We start from the raw sequence: 9,546 nt of genomic DNA, 5'->3' as shown, positions 1-9,546 counted from the left end.
TGAAAATTTCAACAAAAAGATTCAAAATGAAAAAGGTTTTAGAATTGTTTCAATTAGAAGTGATCATGGTAAGGAATTTGAAAATCAATTCTTTGAATCTTTTTGTGATGAACAAGGCATATCACATAACTTCTCTTGTCCAAGGACACCTCAATAAAATGGTGTTGTGGAAAGAAGAAATAGAAGTTTACAAGAAATGGCTAGAGCTATGTTATGTGAATATGAAATACCCAAGTTCTTATGGGCTGAAGTTGTAAATACAACTTGCTATGTTTTAAATAGAACCCTTATTAGGAAGTTTTTAAAGAAAACACCATATGAACTTTGGAAAGGGCATCCTCCCAATCTTAGCTATTTTCATGTGTTTGGATGCAAGTGTTTCATTCTGAATATCAAAGAAAATTTAGGAAAATTTGATCCTAAAACACATGAAGGCATTTTTCTAGGTTATTCCACAAATAGCAAGGCCTATAGGGTTTACAACAAGAACTCCAAAACAGTTGAGGAGACCATGCATGTCACTTTCTGTGAATCTAACAATGTTCCCAGTGTTTGTATTGATGATAGTCCAGGTTTTGAAGTTGAGGCTCCAAGGATTACTGAACCAGTTCCACAAAATCCAATTTCTCATGAAGTTGCATCTGTTAGCAGCGATAATCCCAATTCTGCAGGAGACAATTTGGAATCATCTCCTGTTGCTGCAGAAAACATTGATGCAGAGGCAAATATTGATCAAGAGGAACCTGAATCCTCAAATCATTCAAGGAGACCAAGAGAATGGAGATTTCTGAAAAACTATCCTAAAGAGTTCATAATTGGAAATCCTTCCACTGGTAGAACCACTCGTTCATCTTTGAAAATAGCCGAATCCAACAACATTGCTCTCTTATCAAAGATTGAACCTCAAAACATCCAAGAAGCTCTTGCTGATCCTTCATGGGTGCTAGCTATGAAGGAAGAATTGCAGCAATTTGAGAAGAACGAGGTTTGGTCATTAGTGCCTTATCCAAATGGAAAGAAAGTCACCGGCACTAAATGGATTTTCAGAAACAAATTGGGTGAAGATGGATCCATAGTCCGAAACAAAGCTAGATTGGTCACTCAAGGATATGATCAAGAGGAAGGGATTGTTTTCGATGAATCCTTTGCACCTGTAGCTCGAATGGAAGCCATCAGACTGCTTCTTGCATATGCTGCTCATTGTGGTTTCAAGCTATTCCAAATGGACGTAAAGTGTGCTTTCCTCAATGGTATATTAGATAGAGAGGTTTATGTGGCTCAACCACCTGGGTTTGAAAACAAAACTTTTCCTAACCATGTTTTCAAACTAGCCAAAGCCTTGTATGGTTTAAGACAAGCTCCTAGAGCTTGGTATGAGAGGCTTAGCTCATTTTTATTGAAAAACAACTTTCAAAGAGGAGCCACTGACACCACTTTATTTATTAGAAATTATCATGATCATTTCATTCTTGTGCAAGTTTATGTTGATGATATCATATTTGGTTCGACTAATGAAAATTTGTGTGCAGATTTTGCTAAGCTAATGACCAATGAATTTGATATGAGCATGATGGGAGAGCTCAATTTCTTTCTCGGCTTGCAAATCAAGCAAACTACAGAAGGCATATTCATCCATCAAGAAAAATATGCAAAGGAACTTGTCAAGAAGTTTGGGCTGGACTGTGCTAAGCCAATGGGAACCCCCATGCATCCTAATATCAAGCTTGATAAGGATGAACATGATAGAAATGTTGATGAGACACGCTATAGAGGGATGATTGGATCCTTGATGTACCTTACCTCCTCAAGGCCTGATATCATCCAAAGTGTTGGAGTTTGCTCACGGTTTCAATCAAAGCCTAAGGAGTCCCATCTCTCAGCTATCAAAAGAATCATCCGATATGTGCTTGGTACCACTAACTATGGTTTATGGTTTCCTAAGACTGATTCTTTTCAATTAGTGGGTTTCTGTGATGCAGATTTTGCTGGGGATAGGATTGATAAAAGAAGCACAAGTGGCATGTGCTGCTTTCTTGGGAAATCCCTCATTGTTTGGTCCAGCAAGAAGCAAGCTACGGTGACACTTTCAACAGCCGAAGCTGAGTATATTGCAGCCTCCTCTTGTTGTTCTCAATTATTATGGTTGAAAACTCAACTAGCTGACTATAAACTGAGAGTATCTAATATTCCATTATTTTGCGACAACATGAGTGCTATTAAAATTTCCAAAAATCCTATTTTGCACTAAGAACAAAGCACATTGAAGTTTGTTTTCATTCTATTAGGGAACATGTGCAAAATGGAAATTTAGATATTCAGTTTGTTAATTCTGAAGGTCAGCTAGCTGATATATTCACCAAACCATTGATAGAAGAGAGGTTCTGTAAGCTGCGAACTGAACTGGGCATTCTTGTCTCATCTTTGTTTTCTTAATGACTCTGCTAATGAGATTTTTAGTGTTTTGTCTCATAAATCGCGGTGAGATTTTCTTTGGCAGATGATGAGTAAACCTCTATAAGCTACTGAATTCAAATCTGAATGATGGACTTCATGTGCTGACGCAGTCTCTGGATGCATGGGCTTTTCTTTAATAAAAACTTTGGGACTTTTCAATGGTTTGGGCTTTGGAACAAATTTACTTGACTAAGCCTTTATGAATAGTGGGTTTTCAAAAAAAAATTTTTGGGCTTAAATTCAATTTAATTTTTTGGACCACTGGACTTACTTCAATTTTTTTGCCGTCTCAAACTTTTAACATTTGCATTAGGGCTTCATTTTTACATTGCATCCTTTTATTAAGTTCCATCCTTTGTTTGCTTCTCACTTTATTTCCAAACGTACGAAGGTTACAGCTGTAACTTTCAAAACGTTTTCCAAAGATTGGATTTTTATCTTTTCAAGGTGCAACCTTTACACTTCTCAAGCCTATAATAACTCCCACTACATGCATCCATTCACATTACTATCTCCACTCCTTCATCTTCTTCAACCTGTGCTCTATAAAATGGCTCGAAAGAAGAGAACTGCTCGCAGAGGCTCCCATAGCGGCACCCACCATTCTGATCACACACACTCTTCTCCCTCACAATCACCTACTCACTCTCCACCTCCATCATCACCAAACCCTTCTCCTGATATGGCTCACACCAAGACCACTGCTCGCCGCCTTGGCGTTGCTCCTCGACCTTCACCTCCTCATCCGCCAAACAACTCTCAGCCCAGCTCCTCCAAACCCAGCTCTTCCAGAGGAAAGAGGCCTCTTCACAAAGACGAAGAGACTCGCCCTACTCAGACTCGCCATACCCGCGGTACAGTCATCGACTTTCCTCTTCGTTCTGTCTCTGAACCCAAACTGTCAAACCCCATTGCTTACAAGTCTTTCTATGCTGATTTTTTCCACGAGTCTTTTGATCGTCGTCGCTATCAATCTCTCATGAACTACCTGTTTTTCTACAAAGATGTGTACAAGCGTAATCTCTGTCCCTCTAAGCTTGTCAATCTAGACAAACTCTGTAGGAAAGGGCTGAACTTTACCCCATTGTTTGCATGTCAAGGTTGGACACCCATACTGTCCATCAAAGAGAAAATCTATCCTGACCTGGTGAAACAGTTCTATAGCAACATGACCTACAAAGAAGGGAGAATCGCGTCTTTTGTCAAAGGGAAAGTGATCATTCTTGACAAATATCACCTAGGCAAGGCCTTAGATTACCAGGACCGAGGCCTTGATGTCTATACCTCTGGTAAGTGGGACGAAACGCTCAATGTCTCTTACTTTGATGCCCTAAGCACTGTCTGCATCAATATCCCTCTCCTTGAAGGTAATACTCCTACTCATAAGTCTCTTGGCCCAGTCCGTGCCCAGTTGCATCGGATTGTAAATCACATCCTCTTACCTCAGAGCGGCTCTTTTCAGCGAGTATCATTTTGTGACACACTGGTTCTGTATGCACTACTTTCAAAAATTCCCATTTCTTTTGCTTACTTGCTTGTGAGACATATGTATGCTTGTGTCAATACTAAAAATGCGTTACCATATGGCATGCTTCTTACAAAAATTTTTCAATATTACAATGTTGATTTTGGGGCTGAAATTGCTAAAGAGTGTAACTCATATATCAAACGGGGTGGTGCAGTAAAGAAAATAGCTCCCAGGCGTCGCCAAACTGATGACAGCACTGATGTTCCCTCTGTTGATGAGGATCCTCTGATTCCCTCTTCCACCTCCACTACGATCAAGGTTATGACCCGCATTCTGAAGAATGTGCTTGAAGAGTTCATCAATCTGACAGACCTTCTTCTCACTCATGGTGCCGAGCGCAAAAGGAACCAAGTTATGGAGGAAAATGCCCTCAAAAAGACAAAGAGAAGGATTCGGATTCTGCGAGACTTTGTGGAGGATGTTGAGGTTGGCCTCACAACTTCTGACAATGAGGGGGAGGATGATGGAACCTCTGATGAATCCAACTCTGATGCCTAGCTCCTTGTTATCTCATCTGCGAATATGACTTGTTTTCATTTTGGACTTGTTTAGTTTATTTTGGATAACTGTAAAGACCTTAACTACTCTACTACTTAAACTATATGTGCTGGCCACTAACAAAATTTGTGCAGGTTTTTCCGTTCCTCCTTTGATGACAAAAGGGGGAGAAAAGAAAGGAAATGTTAGCTTTGGCTTAGTAATCAATAGTAATAGTTCTGTGTTGTGCTTAATGTAAATTGTTCTGTGCTTTCATTACTGTGATATACTGCTTGGAAATATTGGTCTTGGCTGTTTTCAAGTTCTTTTCAGGTTAAGATGTAAGCCATGATTGAGGGGGAGTAATATTAGCATTAAGGATGAGCTACTCACAATCCAAATGTCATCAAAAGGAAGTGTTCTTAACTCATTTAAATTTGTTTTTAATTTTCCTATTTTATCATGTTTATCATCAAGGGGGAGATTGTTGAGCCTAGTTTGACTTTGGGTCACATTATGATGACAAACATTTAATTGGGTTGAAAGCCCAATATTGTTTAATGTGTGCTTTATTGTGGTAGGCCCAAGCATATCAGCTTATGCTGCATCAGCCCATCACAGAAAATAGAAAAACAGCTCACTTTGTTCCTTAGTGAAGTAAACAAGTCCAACAATTCCTCATAGCACCGTTTAGCAACATTAAATGATTATGTATATATTTGCTAAAAGCAATATGAGGACAGCCGTATCATGCAAGGACAAGTGTAGCTCTGTAAAAGCAAGCAAGGACACAAAGGGCACACACACTAACCCAAGGACATCACCAAAGCACTGCTGTGGATCGTGGTTATGCAAAACACAAACTTGCATAGAGCAGCAGCAAGGAAATGGAGCAAAATGGAAAAGAGGAACATGCCAAGGAAGAAAGAAACACCAAGGATAGCAGAGGTAGTGGTGGAGCTCCTCGGACAGCAGGGGAAGTGGAGCAGGATGAAGAAAGGACTGCATGCCATCAAGGACCACTCCAACGGGCAGCAAGAAAAAGCAAAGAGGATGAAGCTACAATGAAGCCTAGCTGAAGATATATAACAAGCCTCACTCAAACATCTCAAAAAAGGAAGAGAGCACACACACTGAGAGCACCATCTCTAACACAGAGCTGGAATCTCTTTCTTCTACTCAAACTTAATTCTGATTTTATGTTATGGCTGTCTTGCGTTATTTTCTGTTTTGAAAAAGGCAATTATGTGAGGTTCAAAAGCCAAGAGAGAAAAGGCAAGAGTGATGCAAAATAGCCACTGATTTCTGATGTAATTTGGGTGTATGAACTAGGATTAGTTCCCCTTGCCAAGTTGGGTTAGCACTTGGTGAGAATTGAATCTGTGTAGATTTCTCTTCCAAGTTGGGATAACACTTTGGGTTTGCTAAGCTTTAGTGAAGAGAGTTTAAGGGAGATACTAGTTGGATTAGGATTTAATTCAATAGTATTGGTATATGTAATCTGAGAATTATAGTGGAAATTTCACCATGGTTTGTGGTGGAGACTGGATGTAGGATTCATGGCACTGAGAATCCGAACAAGGATACATGCTGGCCTCATTCTCCTTTTCTCTCCTCTTTTAATGTTCTACGTATGAGACTATTTCAAATAATCTCCTGCAACTCGAGCAACAGTAAAACAGAGTTTGAAACTTTAAGTTTTAAACCAACTTGATTCAACCCCCTTCTCAAGTTCAACTAGAACCATCAAAATCCTTAATTTTAATGACGATTAATTTGCATCTACTCTTTTAGACAAAGACAAATCCTCTCCAAATAATAAAGAGCTTAGTCCAAAAAATATTTCAAATTAAAATAAAACCATAGCAATTCTTTATCCAAGAATTCTTCTCTGTCCGAAACACACAGCCAAAGCTGATAAGATTATGATCTTAAAAGATGTTAGCATCGTAATTAATTTTGACCATATTTATCGGAGGAGTAATCCAAACAAAATGAATGCTGAATATCAAAATTTCTGAACTTATAGAAGTAGTGTGAAAGTCTTCTGGCATTAGAAGTTAGAAGTAATTTTATAAGGTAGGTCTTTGGTGACTAAAGTTATAGTGGCTAAAAATGGCTAAATTTTGACTGACTAATGAATATATGACATGTGAAAAGTTTGGTGGAAGTTAGTAGTTAGAGTGATGGATCTATTGTTAGTGATTACTAAAGGACAAAAAAGTAAATAAACTTACCAAAATAATGTGTATATCATGTGGACTTTTTTTAAGGAAAAAAATCTGTTATGTTTTTTAAGTGGATAATTCCAAAATTTTAATGGTTGGGCCTTAGTGAAAATCTATTATAATGTTAGATCAATAAAAGGTCATAAACTATTAATTATGAGAATAATTTTAAAAAAATAAAAACTAAATTATGTAATATTTATGTGAGCTCTTACTATTAATATATTTATGACATGAATTATATGAAATATAAATTTATAAAGTATTAAAATTTTATAATAAAATATTTTTATTTTGAATAAAAATAACTATTAAATAGTATTGTTGATTTTATCATAGTTATTATCATTTTTGTTCTTGTTATTATTTATTTCATCAGAAACATGGTCACCTTTTAGGAGCAAAACTATCCAATTTATTCACATTCCACATAATAGAAAGAGATGATGCACAGACACAATTCATAATCAAATTAACAGTGATGATAGGAAAACCACAAGCAATGAGAATACTCTCCAAAAACCTCCAATCCACTCTATCATAAGCTTTTTCAAGATCAATTTTAAAAGTAAGAGTACCTTTCTTGGATTTTGTGTGCTTCATGAAATTCAAAATTTCTTGAGCCACAATAATATTATCAGGAGCACCACGACCCGGTATAAAATCTCCTTGTAAAGGACCTGTACTTATCAAATTAGTTTTTATATATTCATCTCTATATCTAATTTTAAGAAATTTTGTTTGTTCTTTTAAAATAACATGTTTAACATTTATATTATTATATAAAATATTAGTAACGAATTACAAAATTATGTTTCGGTAATTATATTGTATATCTTAGATGTTATTTTTCTTGTAAAAAAAATACTCAATTTTCGTTTAATTTTACATTCTCAAAAGAAAAAAAAATCTACCTAACTTTTTTTATCTTAACTTATTTAATTTCATCTATCATTTTATTTTAATGTTTGTATCTTATATTTGATCAGAGTATTATGCCTTTCAAGTAATTAATAATTTATTATTTGTTTTCAAGTAATTTTAATTAATAATTTTTGTAACTAAATACACTATAAATTTTTGGTCCATTATAATTTTATAATATATTATTGATATTGTTGTCTCTTTTAGGTAATTGTTGTATCAAAGATGATATTACAAAAAATAATTTATAAGATTTTTTTTATATTTGGATGAAACCAATTCAATAACTATATATTATTCCTAAATTGCTTTTATGTAATAAAAAAATCTAAAAAAGAAGTTAAAAAATTTGTCTATAATTCAATCCCTCCGTATTAAAAATTCTAGATCCGTCTTTGATAATCTAAATACAAAAATATTTTGTATATTATTATGATTAAAATATCTTTTACCGTAATTTTACATGAATATTTTAAAAAAATACAAATGATTCTTTTTATTTTATATTTTTACGTCTTCTGCTTGTCAATGCCCATTTCTTCTTTAGTTTTAAAATTTATATCATGGAATTAATAAATAATATGTATAATGATGGATATAAAAATAAAAAAACAAAAAAATTTAGTTAAATAAAAATTAACAAATTAATATCATAAAAAATCATAAACATTGATAAAAACTAACCAATTTACTTCATAAATCGTGGTGATTTTGCATATTTTATATTTATTTATTTAAAATTTTATACAAGGACCACCTTTTATATAAATATTAAGAGAACAAACAAAATTAAAAGTGAATTCAGTTTTAAGACAATCTGGTATAATTGATTTTTAACTAGTTTATTTAAATAAATTATAGAAGGTATGACATTATGAATTTAAGATTTACGGATGCCTGCTTTAGTGGATTCACAAACTAAAAAGTAAATCTTATTAATAAAACTATTATGAAGATTTTTAATAAGAGCAGTGCTATATGACTAACAAGTATTATTATTTTTTGGCCACACTTAATCGGTAATAATTTATACTTATATTTATAAAGATTTTGTACACAATAAACATACAATTTACACATATATTTATTAAAATTGTGCACATACATACATATAAATCATTATCATTTGCACTCAAAATTTTTAGAGTTTGAACATATAAATTAATAAAATTTATCTGTTAAAAATAATTTAGTATTTATATTCACCAAAAAATAAACAAAACTACTAAAAATTACCAATTTCCAAAAATTTCTCTTTTAATAATAATAATAATAATAATAATAATAATAATAATAATAACTTTTAACACTTTATAAATTTATACTCTCATATAATTCATGCCACAAATACATTAATAATAAGAGCTCACATAAATATTGCATGATTTAGTTGTTGTTTTTTTTATTACTTTCATTATTAATAGCTCATGATGACTTTTTATTGATCTAACATTATAATAGATTTTCACACTAAAACCCAACCATTAAAGTTTTGAAATTATCCACTTAAAAAATACTAACATATTTTTTTTCTTCAAAACAAAGACCCACATGATATACACATCATTTTAGTCTTTCTATTTACTTTTTTGCCCTACTATTCATTAACAATAAAGCCTATCACTCTAATTAACAACTTTCATCCAACTCTACACATATCATGTGTATATTGATCAATCAAAATTTAACCATTCTTAGTCACTATAACCTTAGCCACCAAAAAACTACCCATTTTATAATCTTAATCTAGCTAAACATCTTGGATATTGAAAATTTATTGATTGCGGTGGCGCTAAATCCACCAAAACCCAATAAAAAAAAAAATGACAGTAGATTTAGTTTGCGTTTAAAAAAGCTTAAACATTACTACACTTGAATGACTTAATCTTAGCTAAAAGGTCGATCCAAAACAAAAAAACATTTTTAGAATTAATC

The sequence above is a fragment of the Arachis duranensis genome, chromosome 8 (assembly GCF_000817695.3).
Source record: "Arachis duranensis cultivar V14167 chromosome 8, aradu.V14167.gnm2.J7QH, whole genome shotgun sequence".
Taxonomy (NCBI): Eukaryota; Viridiplantae; Streptophyta; class Magnoliopsida; order Fabales; family Fabaceae; genus Arachis; species Arachis duranensis.
This window is presented reverse-complemented; position numbering follows the sequence as displayed.